The sequence below is a fragment of the Anthonomus grandis genome, unplaced genomic scaffold, assembly GCF_022605725.1.
Source record: "Anthonomus grandis grandis unplaced genomic scaffold, icAntGran1.3 ctg00000772.1, whole genome shotgun sequence".
NCBI classification, from domain to species: domain Eukaryota; kingdom Metazoa; phylum Arthropoda; class Insecta; order Coleoptera; family Curculionidae; genus Anthonomus; species Anthonomus grandis.
In genome coordinates, this window is record NW_026088588.1 from 1 (window position 1) to 15,656 (window position 15,656).

At 31.6% G+C, this 15,656-nt stretch overlaps 2 long non-coding RNA genes across 14 annotated transcripts; both read right to left on the reverse strand.

The window, feature by feature from the left end:
• Positions 1-63: 63 nt before the first annotated feature.
• On the reverse strand, positions 64-5,406 carry LOC126749793 (uncharacterized). 13 transcript variants are annotated; one of them, XR_007665367.1, is made up of 6 exons: positions 5,000-5,143; positions 4,135-4,307; positions 3,443-3,615; positions 3,097-3,269; positions 2,405-2,923; positions 523-672 (listed from the first exon to the last, which is right to left on the reverse strand). It is a non-coding gene; the product is annotated as an uncharacterized LOC126749793 (long non-coding RNA). The 13 variants fall into 13 exon arrangements; XR_007665366.1 differs by lacking the exons at positions 4,135-4,307; positions 5,000-5,143 and adding an exon at positions 5,346-5,406 and having other exon boundaries at positions 3,443-3,961; XR_007665361.1 differs by lacking the exons at positions 4,135-4,307; positions 5,000-5,143 and adding an exon at positions 5,173-5,337 and having other exon boundaries at positions 3,443-3,961.
• A 291-nt stretch (positions 5,407-5,697) lies between these two features.
• On the reverse strand, positions 5,698-15,043 carry LOC126749794 (uncharacterized). The gene is made up of 4 exons (XR_007665368.1): positions 9,767-15,043; positions 6,280-6,546; positions 6,091-6,224; positions 5,698-6,019 (listed from the first exon to the last, which is right to left on the reverse strand). It is a non-coding gene; the product is annotated as an uncharacterized LOC126749794 (long non-coding RNA).
• Between the last annotated feature and the right edge of the window lie 613 nt (positions 15,044-15,656).

Consider the following 15,656-nt stretch of genomic DNA (forward strand, 5'->3'; position numbering starts at 1 on the left):
CACATCTCGTGAGAGTGCAAGATTTTCGATTTAATAAAGTTACATGTTAATGGTAAAAATATCGAAATTTCGATTTTTCTCAAAAACTGTAAATTTTTCAGTTTTTAATAAATACGTACAAGATGCCCCTTTACAAGGAGCACTTGACACCTTTTAAATGAAGGCTCTATCTTTAATAACAAAAAAGTTATGCAAGATTTTCGATTTAATAAAGTACATGTTAATGGTAAAATATCGAAATTTCGATTTTTCTCAAAAAACTGTAAATTTTTCAGTTTTTAATAAATACGTACAAGATGCCCCTTTACAAGGAGCACTTGACACCTTTTAAATGAAGGCTCTATCTTTAATAACAAAAAAGTTATGCAAGATTTTCGATTTAATAAAGTACATGTTAATGGTAAAATACCGAAATTTCGATTTTTCTCAAAAACCGTAAATTTTTTCAGTTTATAATAAATACGTACAAGATGCCCCTTTACAAGGAGCACTTGACACTTTTTAAATGAAGGCTCTATCGTTAATAACAAAAAAAGTTATGCAAGATTTTCGATTTAATAAAGTACATGTTAATGGTAAAATACCGAAATTTCGATTTTTCTCAAAAACTGTAAATTTTTCAGTTTTTAATAAATACGTACAAGATGCCCCTTTACAAGGAGCACTTGACACCTTTTAAATGAAGGCTCTATCTTTAATAACAAAAAAGTTATGCAAGATTTTCGATTTAATAAAGTACATGTTAATGGTAAAATACCGAAATTTCGATTTTTCTCAAAAACCGTAAATTTTTCAGTTTATAATAAATACGTACAAGATGCCCCTTTACAAGGAGCACTTGACACTTTTTAAATGAAGGCTCTATCGTTAATAACAAAAAAGTTATGCAAGATTTTCGATTTAATAAAGTACATGTTAATGGTAAAATACCGAAATTTCGATTTTTCTCAAAAAACTGTAAATTTTTCAGTTTTTAATAAATACGTACAAGATGCCCCTTTACAAGGAGCACTTGACACCTTTTAAATGAAGGCTCTATCTTTAATAACAAAAAAGTTATGCAAGATTTTCGATTTAATAAAGTACATGTTAATGGTAAAATACCGAAATTTCGATTTTTCTCAAAAACCGTAAATTTTTTCAGTTTATAATAAATACGTACAAGATGCCCCTTTACAAGGAGCACTTGACACTTTTTAAATGAAGGCTCTATCGTTAATAACAAAAAAGTTATGCAAGATTTTCGATTTAATAAAGTACATGTTAATGGTAAAATACCGAAATTTCGATTTTTCTCAAAAAACCGTAAATTTTTCAGTTTATAATAAATACGTACAAGATGCCCCTTACACATCTCGTGAGAGTACTTTTTAAATGAAGGCTCTATCGTTAATAACAAAAAAGTTATGCAAGATTTTCGATTTAATAAAGTACATGTTAATGGTAAAATACCGAAATTTCGATTTTTCTCAAAAACCGTAAATTTTTCAGTTTATAATAAATACGTACAAGATGCCCCTTTACAAGGAGCACTTGACACCTTTTAAATGAAGGCTCTATCTTTAATAACAAAAAAGTTATGCAAGATTTTCGATTTAATAAAGTACATGTTAATGGTAAAATACCGAAATTTCGATTTTTCTTAAAAACTGTAAATTTTTCAGTTTATAATAAATACGTACAAGATGCCCCTTTACAAGGAGCACTTGACACTTTTTAAATGAAGGCTCTATCGTTAATAACAAAAAAGTTATGCAAGATTTTCGATTTAATAAAGTACATGTTAATGGTAAAATACCGAAATTTCGATTTTCTCAAAAACCGTAAATTTTTCAGTTTATAATAAATACGTACAAGATGCCCCTTTACAAGGAGCACTTGACACTTTTTAAATGAAGGCTCTATCGTTAATAACAAAAAAGTTATGCAAGATTTTCGATTTAATAAAGTACATGTTAATGGTAAAATACCGAAATTTCGATTTTTCTCAAAAACCGTAAATTTTTCAGTTTATAATAAATACGTACAAGATGCCCCTTTACAAGGAGCACTTGACACTTTTTAAATGAAGGCTCTATCGTTAATAACAAAAAAGTTATGCAAGATTTTCGATTTAATAAAGTACATGTTAATGGTAAAATACCGAAATTTCGATTTTTCTCAAAAACCGTAAATTTTTCAGTTTATAATAAATACGTACAAGATGCCCCTTTACAAGGAGCACTTGACACCTTTTAAATGAAGGCTCTATCTTTAATAACAAAAAAGTTATGCAAGATTTTCGATTTAATAAAGTACATGTTAATGGTAAAATACCGAAATTTCGATTTTTCTCAAAAACCGTAAATTTTTCAGTTTATAATAAATACGTACAAGATGCCCCTTTACAAGGAGCACTTGACACTTTTTAAATGAAGGCTCTATCGTTAATAACAAAAAAGTTATGCAAGATTTTCGATTTAATAAAGTACATGTTAATGGTAAAATACCGAAATTTCGATTTTTCTCAAAAACCGTAAATTTTTCAGTTTATAATAAATACGTACAAGATGCCCCTTTACAAGGAGCACTTGACACCTTTTAAATGAAGGCTCTATCTTTAATAACAAAAAAGTTATGCAAGATTTTCGATTTAATAAAGTACATGTTAATGGTAAAATACCGAAATTTCGATTTTTCTTAAAAACTGTAAATTTTTCAGTTTATAATAAATACGTACAAGATGCCCCTTTACAAGGAGCACTTGACACCTTTTAAATGAAGGCTCTATCTTTAATAACAAAAAAGTTATGCAAGATTTTCGATTTAATAAAGTACATGTTAATGGTAAAATACCGAAATTTCGATTTTTCTTAAAAACTGTAAATTTTTCAGTTTATAATAAATACGTACAAGATGCCCCTTTACAAGGAGCACTTGACACCTTTTAAATGAAGGCTCTATCTTTAATAACAAAAAAGTTATGCAAGATTTTCGATTTAATAAAGTACATGTTAATGGTAAAATACCGAAATTTCGATTTTTCTCAAAAACCGTAAATTTTTCAGTTTATAATAAATACGTACAAGATGCCCCTTTACAAGGAGCACTTGACACCTTTTAAATGAAGGCTCTATCTTTAATAACAAAAAAGTTATGCAAGATTTTCGATCTAATAAAGTACATGTTAATGGTAAAATACCGAAATTTCGATTTTTCTCAAAAACTGTAAATTTTTCAGTTTTTAATAAATACGTACAAGATGCCCCTTTACAAGGAGCACTTGACACCTTTTAAATGAAGGCTCTATCTTTAATAACAAAAAAGTTATGCAAGATTTTCGATTTAATAAAGTACATGTTAATGGTAAAATACCGAAATTTCGATTTTTCTCAAAAACCGTAAATTTTTCAGTTTATAATAAATACGTACAAGATGCCCCTTTACAAGGAGCACTTGACACCTTTTAAATGAAGGCTCTATCTTTAATAACAAAAAAGTTATGCAAGATTTTCGATCTAATAAAGTACATGTTAATGGTAAAATACCGAAATTTCGATTTTTCTCAAAAACTGTAAATTTTTCAGTTTTTAATAAATACGTACAAGATGCCCCTTTACAAGGAGCACTTGACACCTTTTAAATGAAGGCTCTATCTTTAATAACAAAAAAGTTATGCAAGATTTTCGATCTAATAAAGTACATGTTAATGGTAAAATATCGAAATTTCGATTTTTCTCAAAAACTGTAAATTTTTCAGTTTTTAATAAATACGTACAAGATGCCCCTTTACAAGGAGCACTTGACACTTTTTAAATGAAGGCTCTATCGTTAATAACAAAAAAGTTATGCAAGATTTTCGATTTAATAAAGTACATGTTAATGGTAAAATACCGAAATTTCGATTTTTCTCAAAAACTGTAAATTTTTCAGTTTTTAATAAATACGTACAAGATGCCCCTTTACAAGGAGCACTTGACACCTTTTAAATGAAGGCTCTATCTTTAATAACAAAAAAGTTATGCAAGATTTTCGATTTAATAAAGTACATGTTAATGGTAAAATACCGAAATTTCGATTTTTCTCAAAAACCGTAAATTTTTCAGTTTATAATAAATACGTACAAGATGCCCCTTTACAAGGAGCACTTGACACCTTTTAAATGAAGGCTCTATCTTTAATAACAAAAAAGTTATGCAAGATTTTCGATTTAATAAAGTACATGTTAATGGTAAAATACCGAAATTTCGATTTTTCTCAAAAACCGTAAATTTTTCAGTTTATAATAAATACGTACAAGATGCCCCTTTACAAGGAGCACTTGACACCTTTTAAATGAAGGCTCTATCTTTAATAACAAAAAAGTTATGCAAGATTTTCGATCTAATAAAGTACATGTTAATGGTAAAATATCGAAATTTCGATTTTTCTCAAAAACCGTAAATTTTTCAGTTTATAATAAATACGTACAAGATGCCCCTTTACAAGGAGCACTTGACACTTTTTAAATGAAGGCTCTATCGTTAATAACAAAAAAGTTATGCAAGATTTTCGATTTAATAAAGTACATGTTAATGGTAAAATACCGAAATTTCGATTTTTCTCAAAAACCGTAAATTTTTCAGTTTATAATAAATACGTACAAGATGCCCCTTTACAAGGAGCACTTGACACTTTTTAAATGAAGGCTCTATCGTTAATAACAAAAAAGTTATGCAAGATTTTCGATTTAATAAAGTACATGTTAATGGTAAAATACCGAAATTTCGATTTTTCTCAAAAAGCGTAAATTTTTCAGTTTATAATAAATACGTACAAGATGCCCCTTTACAAGGAGCACTTGACACTTTTTAAATGAAGGCTCTATCGTTAATAACAAAAAAGTTATGCAAGATTTTCGATTTAATAAAGTACATGTTAATGGTAAAATACCGAAATTTCGATTTTTCTCAAAAAGCGTAAATTTTTCAGTTTATAATAAATACGTACAAGATGCCCCTTTACAAGGAGCACTTGACACTTTTTAAATGAAGGCTCTATCGTTAATAACAAAAAAGTTATGCAAGATTTTCGATTTAATAAAGTACATGTTAATGGTAAAATACCGAAATTTCGATTTTTCTCAAAAACCGTAAATTTTTCAGTTTTTGATAAATACGTACAAGATGCCCCCTCACAAGGAGCACTTGACACTTTTTAAATGAAGGCTCTATCGTTAATAACAAAAAAGTTATGCAAGATTTTCGATTTAATAAAGTACATGTTAATGGTAAAATACCGAAATTTCGATTTTTCTTAAAAACTGTAAATTTTTCAGTTTTTAATAAATACGTACAAGATGCCCCTTTACAAGGAGCACTTGACACTTTTTAAATGAAGGCTCTATCGTTAATAACAAAAAAGTTATGCAAGATTTTCGATTTAATAAAGTACATGTTAATGGTAAAATACCGAAATTTCGATTTTTCTCAAAAACCGTAAATATTTCAGTTTTTGATAAATACGTACAAGATGCCCCCTCACAAGGAGCACTTGACACTTTTTAAATGAAGGCTCTATCTTTAATAACAAAAAAGTTATGCAAAATTATTAAACTGACAAAATTCGTGAAATTTCAGTTTTTCTACGTTTCAAGTTTTCTTTTTACAATGGGTGCGACAGAGATAAATTTATAAGCTACAAAGTCCACCCACAAGCTAGATTTGACCCCTGGTGACTTTTTTAATTTTCTTACTAAAATCTGACAAAAAAGACTTAATCATAGTATCCCCTTAGCACATTCCGTTCTACAATAATTATAAAAATAAACACGATATAGCTTGACCTGCCTTAATCCTAACTTCTTCTGACTCGTCTTGCATCAGTCTGTTCAGTTTATCACAGACAGTTTCCAGTGAAACTTTCGGTTTATTCTCGGGTAGTAGTTCGACGCAACAAACTGGTGACAAGGGCGGTATTTGGCCCTTAGAGACGACCTTTAAACCAATTCGTCCTCGATTTGACCCCCAAATACCCTTGATATCATTGATTCCATAAATCCCTAATTAAATTCAAAATATATCACGGAGAAACTGCATGAATATTACATTTAAGGTGCTGCCATTTACTTACCATGCGTTTAATTAACTCCCCAATAAAATCCGTGAACATCAAGTCGGTGTCGTCGCCCAACACTCCTGGATCATGCGGTTTACCTCCGGACAATCCAGATAAGGGCCGACCTTCTGGATCGTACTTTTACAGGCCTAAATGGGGTCCATACATGAGTTAAGTGAGTAAAATGATCCAAAAAAGTCATACCTTGACAACATACACGTCTGGATCGCATAGATGCAAGAGTAAAGTGATGAGGTTCCCTTGGATCTGCTCCTTGAATGCCTCCAAATTGGTCTCCTGACCAAGGGACGTTGACAGATCTCCTAATAACTGGATCGAAGATCTCCTTAGACGTGGATCCTCTTGACTGATTAGCAACTTGATCCTCACTACTACGGTAACTTGAAAGGCAAACTGTTTAGGAGTTTCGAGAAGGATTGCAAACATTCCAGGATCAGCTCGCTTTCGTTCCTAGATAAGGAAGAATAGGTCCATCATTTTGTAAATGATTAAATTAAGAATAGAACCTTGCAAGATTTACGGTTAAGTAGCTCGTTGTCGAGTTATCTCTTCAGGTCCTATTTATTTATTAAGAAATAAATTCTGGAATTTTTACTGAATTGACTTAGAAAATGGACAATATTGATAATGTGGACTAAAAACTCATTAAAATCCATATCGAGATTTGATCACCAGAAACAAAGTCAGTGATAATCACAGGAAACAAGATCAGGAAAGCTTGCCGGTCACTTGTCAGTCAATTAATAAATTGTCACTGTCAAAATTAGATGTTTTATTTGTGATTCTCCTGGAAGAGATTTATTCAAAGTAAGTATATGTAAAAGTCATGCAGGCATTTGAGGTCTTTTAAGAAGAAGGAGAAGAAGAAAAATAAACTTTGGCCTCAACTGCCTGTAAGAAATCAATAATTTCGTCCAGGCATTTGGCATTTAAAGAAGAAAAAGCTGAAGAAGAACCTGCCATTCCGCCCATCATTTAAGCACCTTATAACAATAAATATTTTTTTTGGACTTTTATATACTTCGGAAAGAACTACGGCTTTGATGAATTTTTGTAATTTTTAACAATTTTACTTCTAAACTTTTTGTTCTAAATTAAAAATAGAACAAATTATAAAGAATAACATTTAACCGTAAAATGAAAAATAAAGGAGTTATAGGAGGTTTTTTTTTAAATTTCAAATTTTTGAAAAATTGAAAAAAAAATTTTTTTTTAGCAAATCCATAGATCATTCAAAAAAGTCTAATAAAACTTTTTTGAAAAATTTACCAGTAAAAAGTTACAACCAATTTTCCCAAAAACTCGTCTGCAAAAAATCCAAAGGGGTACCCATGGAAAAATGTTCATAATTTCGGTTTTTATTTTTTTTCTGGAAAACTATTGGTTGGAGAAAAAAATTGTTTAAACAAAAGTTGTTTGGAATCTCAATGCGCATAAGATGCAGTAGAAAAATAATTTTTAAGTCCAGCAGTTGTCCAGAAAATTGGAGAAAACCTTTAAACAGTTTTTTCTCATTTTCTCGAAAACCAGTGAAATTTTGGAAAATTTTCTTCTACCACTGGATTTCTGATCAAAAATAGAACAAATCATAAAGAATAACACTTGGTAAAAAAATTAAAAATAAAGAAGTTATGAGAGATTTTTAAAAAATTTGACGATTTTTAAGTCAAAATTGAAAAAGAAATTTTTTTGAAAATTTTAATTTTTTTTTTGGAAATTGATAAATCACCCAAAACACTTCACAAAAGCCTTATAAAACTTTTTCAAAAAATTTACCAGTAAAAAGTTACAACCAATTTTCCCAAAAACTCGTCTGCAAAAAATCCAAAGGGGTACCCATGGAAAAATGTTCATAATTTCGGTTTTTATTTTTTTTCTGGAAAACTATTGGCTGGAGAAAAAAATTGTTTAAACAAAAGTTGTTTGGAATCTCAATGCGCATAAGATACAGTAGAAAAATAATTTTTAAGTGGAGCAGTTTTCCAGAAAATTGGAAAAAACCTTTAAACAGTTTTTTCTCATTTTCTCGAAAACCAGTGAAAATTTGGAAAATTTTCTGCTACCACTGAATTTCTGATCAAAAATAGAACAAATCATAAAGAATAACACTTGGTCAAAAAATAAAAAATAAAGAAGTTATGAGAGATTTTTGAAAAATTTGACGATTTTTAAGTCAAAATTGAAAAGAAATTTTTTTGAAAAAATTATTTTTTTTTTGGAGACTGATAAATCACCCAAAACACTTCACGAAAGTCTTATAAAACTTTTTTAAAAAATTTACCAGTAAAAAGTTATAACCGATTTTCAAAAAATAATCTGCAAAAAGTTCAAAGGGTACCCATTGAAAAATGTTCATAATTTCGGTTTTTTATTTTATTTTCTGGAAAACTATTGGTTAGAGAAAAAAATTGTTTTAACAAAAGTTGTTTGGAATCTCAATGCGCATAAGATGCAGTAGAAAAATAATTTTTAAGTAGAACAGTTTTCCAGAAAATTGGAAAAAACCTTTAAAGAGTTTTTCCGCTTTTTCTCGAAAACCAGTAAATATTTGGAAAATTTTCTTCTACCACTGGATTTCTGATCAAAAATAGAACAAATCTAAAGAATAACACTTGGTCAAAAAATAAAAAATAAAGAAGTTATGAGAGATTTTTAAAAATTTGACGATTTTTAAGTCAAAATTGAAAAAGAATTTTTTTTGAAAAAATTAAAATTTTTTTTGGAGACTGATAAATCACCCAAAACACTTCACGAAAGTCTTATAAAACTTTTTTAAAAAATTTACTAGTAAAAAGTTATAACCAATTTTTAAAAAATAATCTGCAAAAAATTTAAAGGGGTACCCATGGAAAAATGTTCATAATTTCGGTTTTTATTTTTTTTTCTCGAAAACTATTGGTTGGAAAAAAAAATCGTTTAAACAAAAGTTGTTTGGAATCTCAATGCGCCTAAGATGCGGTAGTAAAATAATTTTTAAGTAGAGCAGTTTTCCAGAAAATTGGAAAAAACCTTTAAACAGTTTTTCCGCATTTTCTCGAAAACCAGTACGAATATGGAAAATTTTCTTTTAGCATTGGATTCCTATTTAAAAATAGAACTAATCATAAATAATAACATTTAGTCGAAAAATAAAAAATAAAGGAGTTATGAGAGATTTTTGAAAAATTTGACAATTTTTGGATGAAAAATGAAAAAAAAAAAAAAAATTTGAAAAAAATTAATTTTGTTTTGGCAAATCTATAAATCAAAACAAAAACCAATAAACCAAAAACACTTCAAGAAAGTCTTATAAAACTTTTTTGAAAAATGTACCAAAAAAAAGTTATACGCAAAAAGTCCTCAAAAATGCAAAGGGGTACCCCTGGAAAATTGCTCATAAAATCGGTTTTTATTTTATTTCGGAAAAAATTTTGGTTGCAGCCAAAAAATTGTTTAAACGAAAGGTATTTGGAATCTCAATGCCCATCAGATTCAATAAATAAAAGATTTTTAGGTCCAACAGTTTTCCAGAAAATTGGGAAAAACCTCTAAACCGTTTTTCCTTATTTTCCCGAAAACTAGTGGGAATACGAAAAATTTTGTTTTAGCATTGGATTCCTAGTCAAAAATAGAACAAATCATAAATTGTAACATTTATCGTTAAGTTTTTGAGAAAAGTTAAAAAACTTACCCCAAATTGTGATAATCCAAGCAGTTCATCAAAATTCCCAGTACCCCCCTGCATACCGCACCAAGCAGCTTTGATCCAGCTGGACATCCAAAATCATCTCCAGTAGATTTTCTGTCAAAACCGCCTGTTTGCTCTCTACATTGTCCTTGATCAAGTAGGTAAAGAAAGCGACCACTAACGTCCCCTGTGGTATTAAATCTCACCGAATAGATAGACCCATAAAGGAGACGATCCAAGACAAAGCGATCTCCTACGCCTCCCCCACTTGGGCAGACATCTAACCTCGCCACTTGCAGAGGCTCCAAGCAGTAGAAAACAGGGCTTTCCGGATTATGTCAGATGCATGATCTCCAAGCTCAACCCTTGGCAGATCACCTGACAAAGTTGAAGGACAAGTACCTGACCACTGCTCTGGAGCACCGCAACCCCCTGATCCGGATCTCTCACTCCACCCGAGTCCCCCCCAACGCTTCGTACAACCTCCCCGGCGACACAATACGGCGAGACTGATCCCCTGCTCCGACCCCCCACCTCCGTCCAGGTCAGCACACCCTCCCTCAACACCAAGTCTGCCAGCCCAGGGCCCACGAGAAGCAGCAGTCAGTAAAGTATTAGTATTGTGTTGTACATATTATTAGTATTAGTTTTTAGTCCGCCTAGCTTTTAAGACCTATTATTAAAAAGAATAAGTTACAATTAGTTAAATGAATATGAAAATGTATATTTTATTCTAGTAAAATAAACGTGAGTTTCAAAGTAAGACAAAGTGTGCTGCATGTCTCGACATACGTCCCCCACCACTCTTTCGGTCATTTTTAGAAAGAGCAGTCAGGACCAACTGCTCGGTCGGTGCAGAGAGAGCTGAAGGATAAAAGGTTCGAGGCCATCATGAGTCGTCAGGTCGCAACAGATCAGAAACGACCTGGAATAGAGTGGAAAGGGTTCGGTCAGATGTGAACGAGTGATGCGAGAGTCAAAGAGGCTTAATTTAGGTGATTAATTAAATTTAATTTAATTAATATAATGTATGCATCAAATATAATTTAAATAGCAAATAATATAATTTATGCATCAAAATGATCTCCAAGAACTCCCTATTATAAAAGCTACGATTTTGCGGATGGTCTCGTTGGATTGAAAATGACGAAACTAAGACGAAACCGTTGGAATTTTCCCGATAGCTCCCATAGAAGCCGAGATATCGGCCTTCAAAGTTTGGGTTTTTTCATTTTTCGGGTATACCCTCCGTTTGGATTATTTTCAGAAATTTTTTTTTTCGAATTCGAACTAACTATACCAGCGGATTGTTCTCACCAAGTAGATCACGAAAATACCGGGTTATAAGAAAATCCGAGCAGAACCAAAAATGGGCTCCAACTGTGAGTGAAAACCCCATACAAATGCCTTAAATTGTTTTTAGATTATCCTGCCTGGAGCATATGTCTGCAAGATATTAGTGTCCTGAAAACCTTAAGTGCTGTAGCTCGTGAACTATTTAAGCTAAAAATGTGCTTTATGTATCAAAATGATCCTTAAGAACCCCCTTATAACCTCCCAAAGAAATATCATTAATATTATTGCAGTAGCAGTCAAAATCTCTTGTTAAAGATTCTTGGTTCACCCCTTAAACTGGTCTAGGACCGTGGTTCACAAAACTCACTCTAACTCAGTGAGTTCTTTAAACTACAAAAAGCGTTCGCATATCAAATTGTTACTAAAGACCACACTAACTGTAACGTGAGTGTCCTGCAGCTCCTGTGGGCTGTACGGGACGTTTTTGGGGTTTTCTGTTATTGCTGAAAGTTTCTGTTTGCAGCACATTTTTAGGATAAATTCCAAGTAGAGTTCCGGTCCGTCAGGGTTTAGTTCTGAAATATAGAAAGTTTACATTAAGTAAGTTGTACGTTACTTTTTGCATATGGTACTATGCCACTATTTGCATATGGTAAAGGTTCCACTAGGAAACTGCATGTCCCATCCTTGTCTAGACTTACTATGAATTTATGAAGGACAGGTAAAAATTTAGGGATAGTTAATCACTTTGATTTCCTAAGTTTAAAACGGCCACTTACATTATTTAATATTAAAACAGGCAGATATAGACGAAACCAACTAAATGGCCTCTGCGTTCGCCTGATTTAGCTCCGCTTGATTTTTTTCTCACGGGGTTATTTCAAAGAAAGAGTGTAGGAAACTCAATGATTTTTCAACAGCCTGGAAGTAATTATTCATTGATTTCCTGATGATTTCACAATTTCCACTAGTATTCGGACCTAAAGCCTTACTGGATGGTTAAAGCTTATACCTACTACTCCACAAATTAAACCACTGGGCAGATACAGTTTTTGATAATTACGTACAAGATGCCCCTTCACAAGGAGCACTTGACAGTTTTTAAATAAAAAAACCTCTATCTTTAATACCAAAAAGTTATGCAAAATTTACGATCTAATAAAGTACATGTTAATGGTAAAAAACCAAAATTTCGATTTTTCTCAAAAACTATAATTTTTTCAGTTTTTGATTATTACGTGCAAGGTGCCCCTTTACTAGGAGTACTTGACAGTTTTTAAATGAAAGCTCGATCTTTAATAACAAAAAAGTTATGCAAAATTTACGATCTAATAAAGTACATGTTAATGGTAAAAAACCGAAATTTCGATTTTTTGCAAAAACTATAAATTTTTCAGATTTTGATAATTACGTACAAGATGCCCCTTCACTAGGAGTACTTGAACTTGTACTTGTACTAAACTTGGCACAGCAATTTTAATTATATGTACTATGTACATTCTCTCCTGTATCTTTTACCTTTTACCTTGTTGATGACATGACAACATTGACAACCAAAAGTAGTGGCGGATCCGATGAATTTTAATTTAAACGATTAAAAACCCGAACAAAAATCATGTTACGTTAGCCAACTATTTTTACTTTATTTTCCCTTCTTTGCAGTAAAATACATATAAGAGTATAATAATTACGGTGGATGCAATTGACAATAACATTAAGGCTCCGCTACCTATCTTCTAGCCACACAGCTGAGGGGCAGCGGTGAGAGACGCGGTAGTAATAAATGTCTATTTTAGAACGGTTGATAAAATTTCAGGCACCCTCTTACGCCGGGATCCGATGTAATTTCATCCGATGTAATTTCAGGGTTGGCCTACATAAATTTGGTGCAGGTTATGCAAGTATAATTATATACCTGCATTACTACCTAATAATGCTATTATATATGCATTTTGGGTTTTTTTTTTGTTTAGTGCGTGATAGTTCCGGGATGTAGCCATGTGGTTTCGTTGCGATCATTTTTTGCATTTTATTTTGGTGGTTACATACTGAAAAACTGAAAAGTGTTCCTGTGTTTTCATTAGTATTTTTTTTGAAATACTTGTAAAATATGGATGCTAAAAGAAAAGGATTAAAAGGCCGACTTGGGTTAAATGCAGTTAGAAAACGCCCAGGTCCGAAAAAAGGACAGATTGTAAGTATATATGTAATTACAATGTTTTTTGTTTTCATAATTATAATTTTTAATGTCCGTTAAATTACTATTGCTCTTTGGTAAAAAAAAAGTACGATCCGCACCGAAGCACTATGTTGGCGGAATCATGACGTGCGCATTGTTCATTTTAGAGAAATTTAAAATATAATGTTTATTTAACAATTTAACGTAAATAGTTTTTTTATTGGTCCTTTGTTTTTTCTTTAATCTGCCTAAACATTACCTGTCCATTTTAATAGACATTGGGACTTAATCACCACAATTTGTTATTACCGTCTTTTTGCTTGTTTTAGCTGTATTCGGCCGAAAATAGTTTTTGAGGCCTGGAGAAGACGACGAAAAGTTAGAGAAAATTGTGATTCTTATCCAGGACGACTCAGACTGTGGAATGTCCGACGACGAAGGGAAAACTGAAGATCTGGATATTGAAAACAATCAGCAAGAAGATGAGGCTGAAAATGTTGAGTCTAGCAGTGAAGATGAGGAGGACAACCTTCCTCTTAGTGTCGTTAAAAATAATTTAACAACTTCCAATGAAGTTCCAACTTCTTCAAGGAGAGCTGTTTGGAAGAAAAATCCTGTATTCTCACCTCAGGAATTTGGAGATTCCTCTCCTGCTGAATCTGATTGTGAAAGTTGAAGTACATGGGCCGCAAAAGACTACCTCGCAATGTATATTGATGATGAACTTTTTCAAACAATGTGTGACTGTACAAATGCTAGATATGTTGAATTAAAAGGATTATCTCTGAAACTTACGTTAAATGAGATAAAACAATTTTTTGGCGTAGTATGCCTAATGTCCTGTTTAAAGTATCCAAGGATTAGACTGTACTGGGCCAAAACAACTAGAGTTTCAGCGATTGCAGATGTTATGGCCAGAGACAGATTTTTTGCGATAAGGAGCAAGGCAAAAATACATTTTTGGAAAATACAGCTAAAAATCTTGGCATTAATAGAGACTTTACTTCCAGGATCACATATTTACCACGACAGATATTTTACAACCATTCCACTTCTTGAATACCTCCATGAACGGAATTTGTATAGTACTGGTACCATAATGAAGTCACGTGTACCAGCAGCTGTTCACTTGACACCTGACAAAACGTTGGCAAAAATGGCTCGTGGAACCTCGGAACAGTTTAAAAGGGAGGATAACAAGTTGGTTGTTGTGCAATGGTATGATTTAAAATCTGTTCTAATGGCATCTACGGCTTTAGGAAGTCAACCAATCAATGAGTGCAAGCGATGGTCAAAAAAGACGGGAAATAACTCCAAGTCTCAAGACCTGAAATTGTGGCAAAATACAATGACTGCATGGGTGGAATTGATCTCATAGATAGAATGATCAGCTACTACAGAATTCAAGTAAGGTCAAGAAAATGGACAGTAAGAACAAATTTCATTTTTTTTTTGATTTGGCAATGTCAAACTCTTGGGTTCTTTATCGGACAGATAAAGCATTTTTTAAAACACATCCCCGAAAAGTTCAGCAATTTCTTGAATCCAAAATAGAGATTGCCACATACTTGCTAACAAGACAGCCTGATTCTGCAATAGACATGCCACGAAGTATGGCTACTAGAAAAAACCCAGCAGGAAATATCATGGTTGACTCTTTATCTCCAAATCCAACTAATAGAAAAAAACGCGAACATTTTCCTGAAATAGATTCTGAGATAAAAAATTCTGTAAGATGCAAATTAAAAATATGTGATAAAAAAACTAAATTTTATTGTGATACTTGCGAAATTTTTTTATGCATAACAAGCAATAGAAACTGTTTCAAAGAGCTTCATTCTAAACAATTTTGAAATAACTGCATTTTTCGTTTTTTTTTCAGTAAAACTTGTATTTTTTTTAATTTTGCATGCAGAAATATAATATTTTCTGAATTCTTAAGCTATGTTGACATTTTTATATTTTTATTTTTAAAATGTTAGTTTAAAATGAAACATGTATTTCTTATTTTAAGAATTTAAAATATTTTTGTTTATTCTATTTTTTCTAGGGATTAAGACCCAATTTCCACTTAAATGGACACCAGTTTTTTTGTTAACTATAAAAAAAATAAAAAAAGTTATTAACAAAAGTTGTTTCTTTTTACACTTTTAAACGAAATTTAAAAGGATTTTTTTCCTAAAAAAAACACCTCTGGGTCCCAGGAGGATTAGGAACGAAAAACTAAATAAAACCATATATTAGGAACGAAGAACTGGAATAAAAAAACGCCCAAAAGGGTTTCTATAAAACGAAAGAGGAACAAAACAAGCATATTATCCCACCCTTATCTGCAACACCTTGGACAGGGTGAAATACACCCCTAAAATCTTAAATAAAAAGGGGAGTCGAGTGACATCAATTTCCTGAAATGTGGCT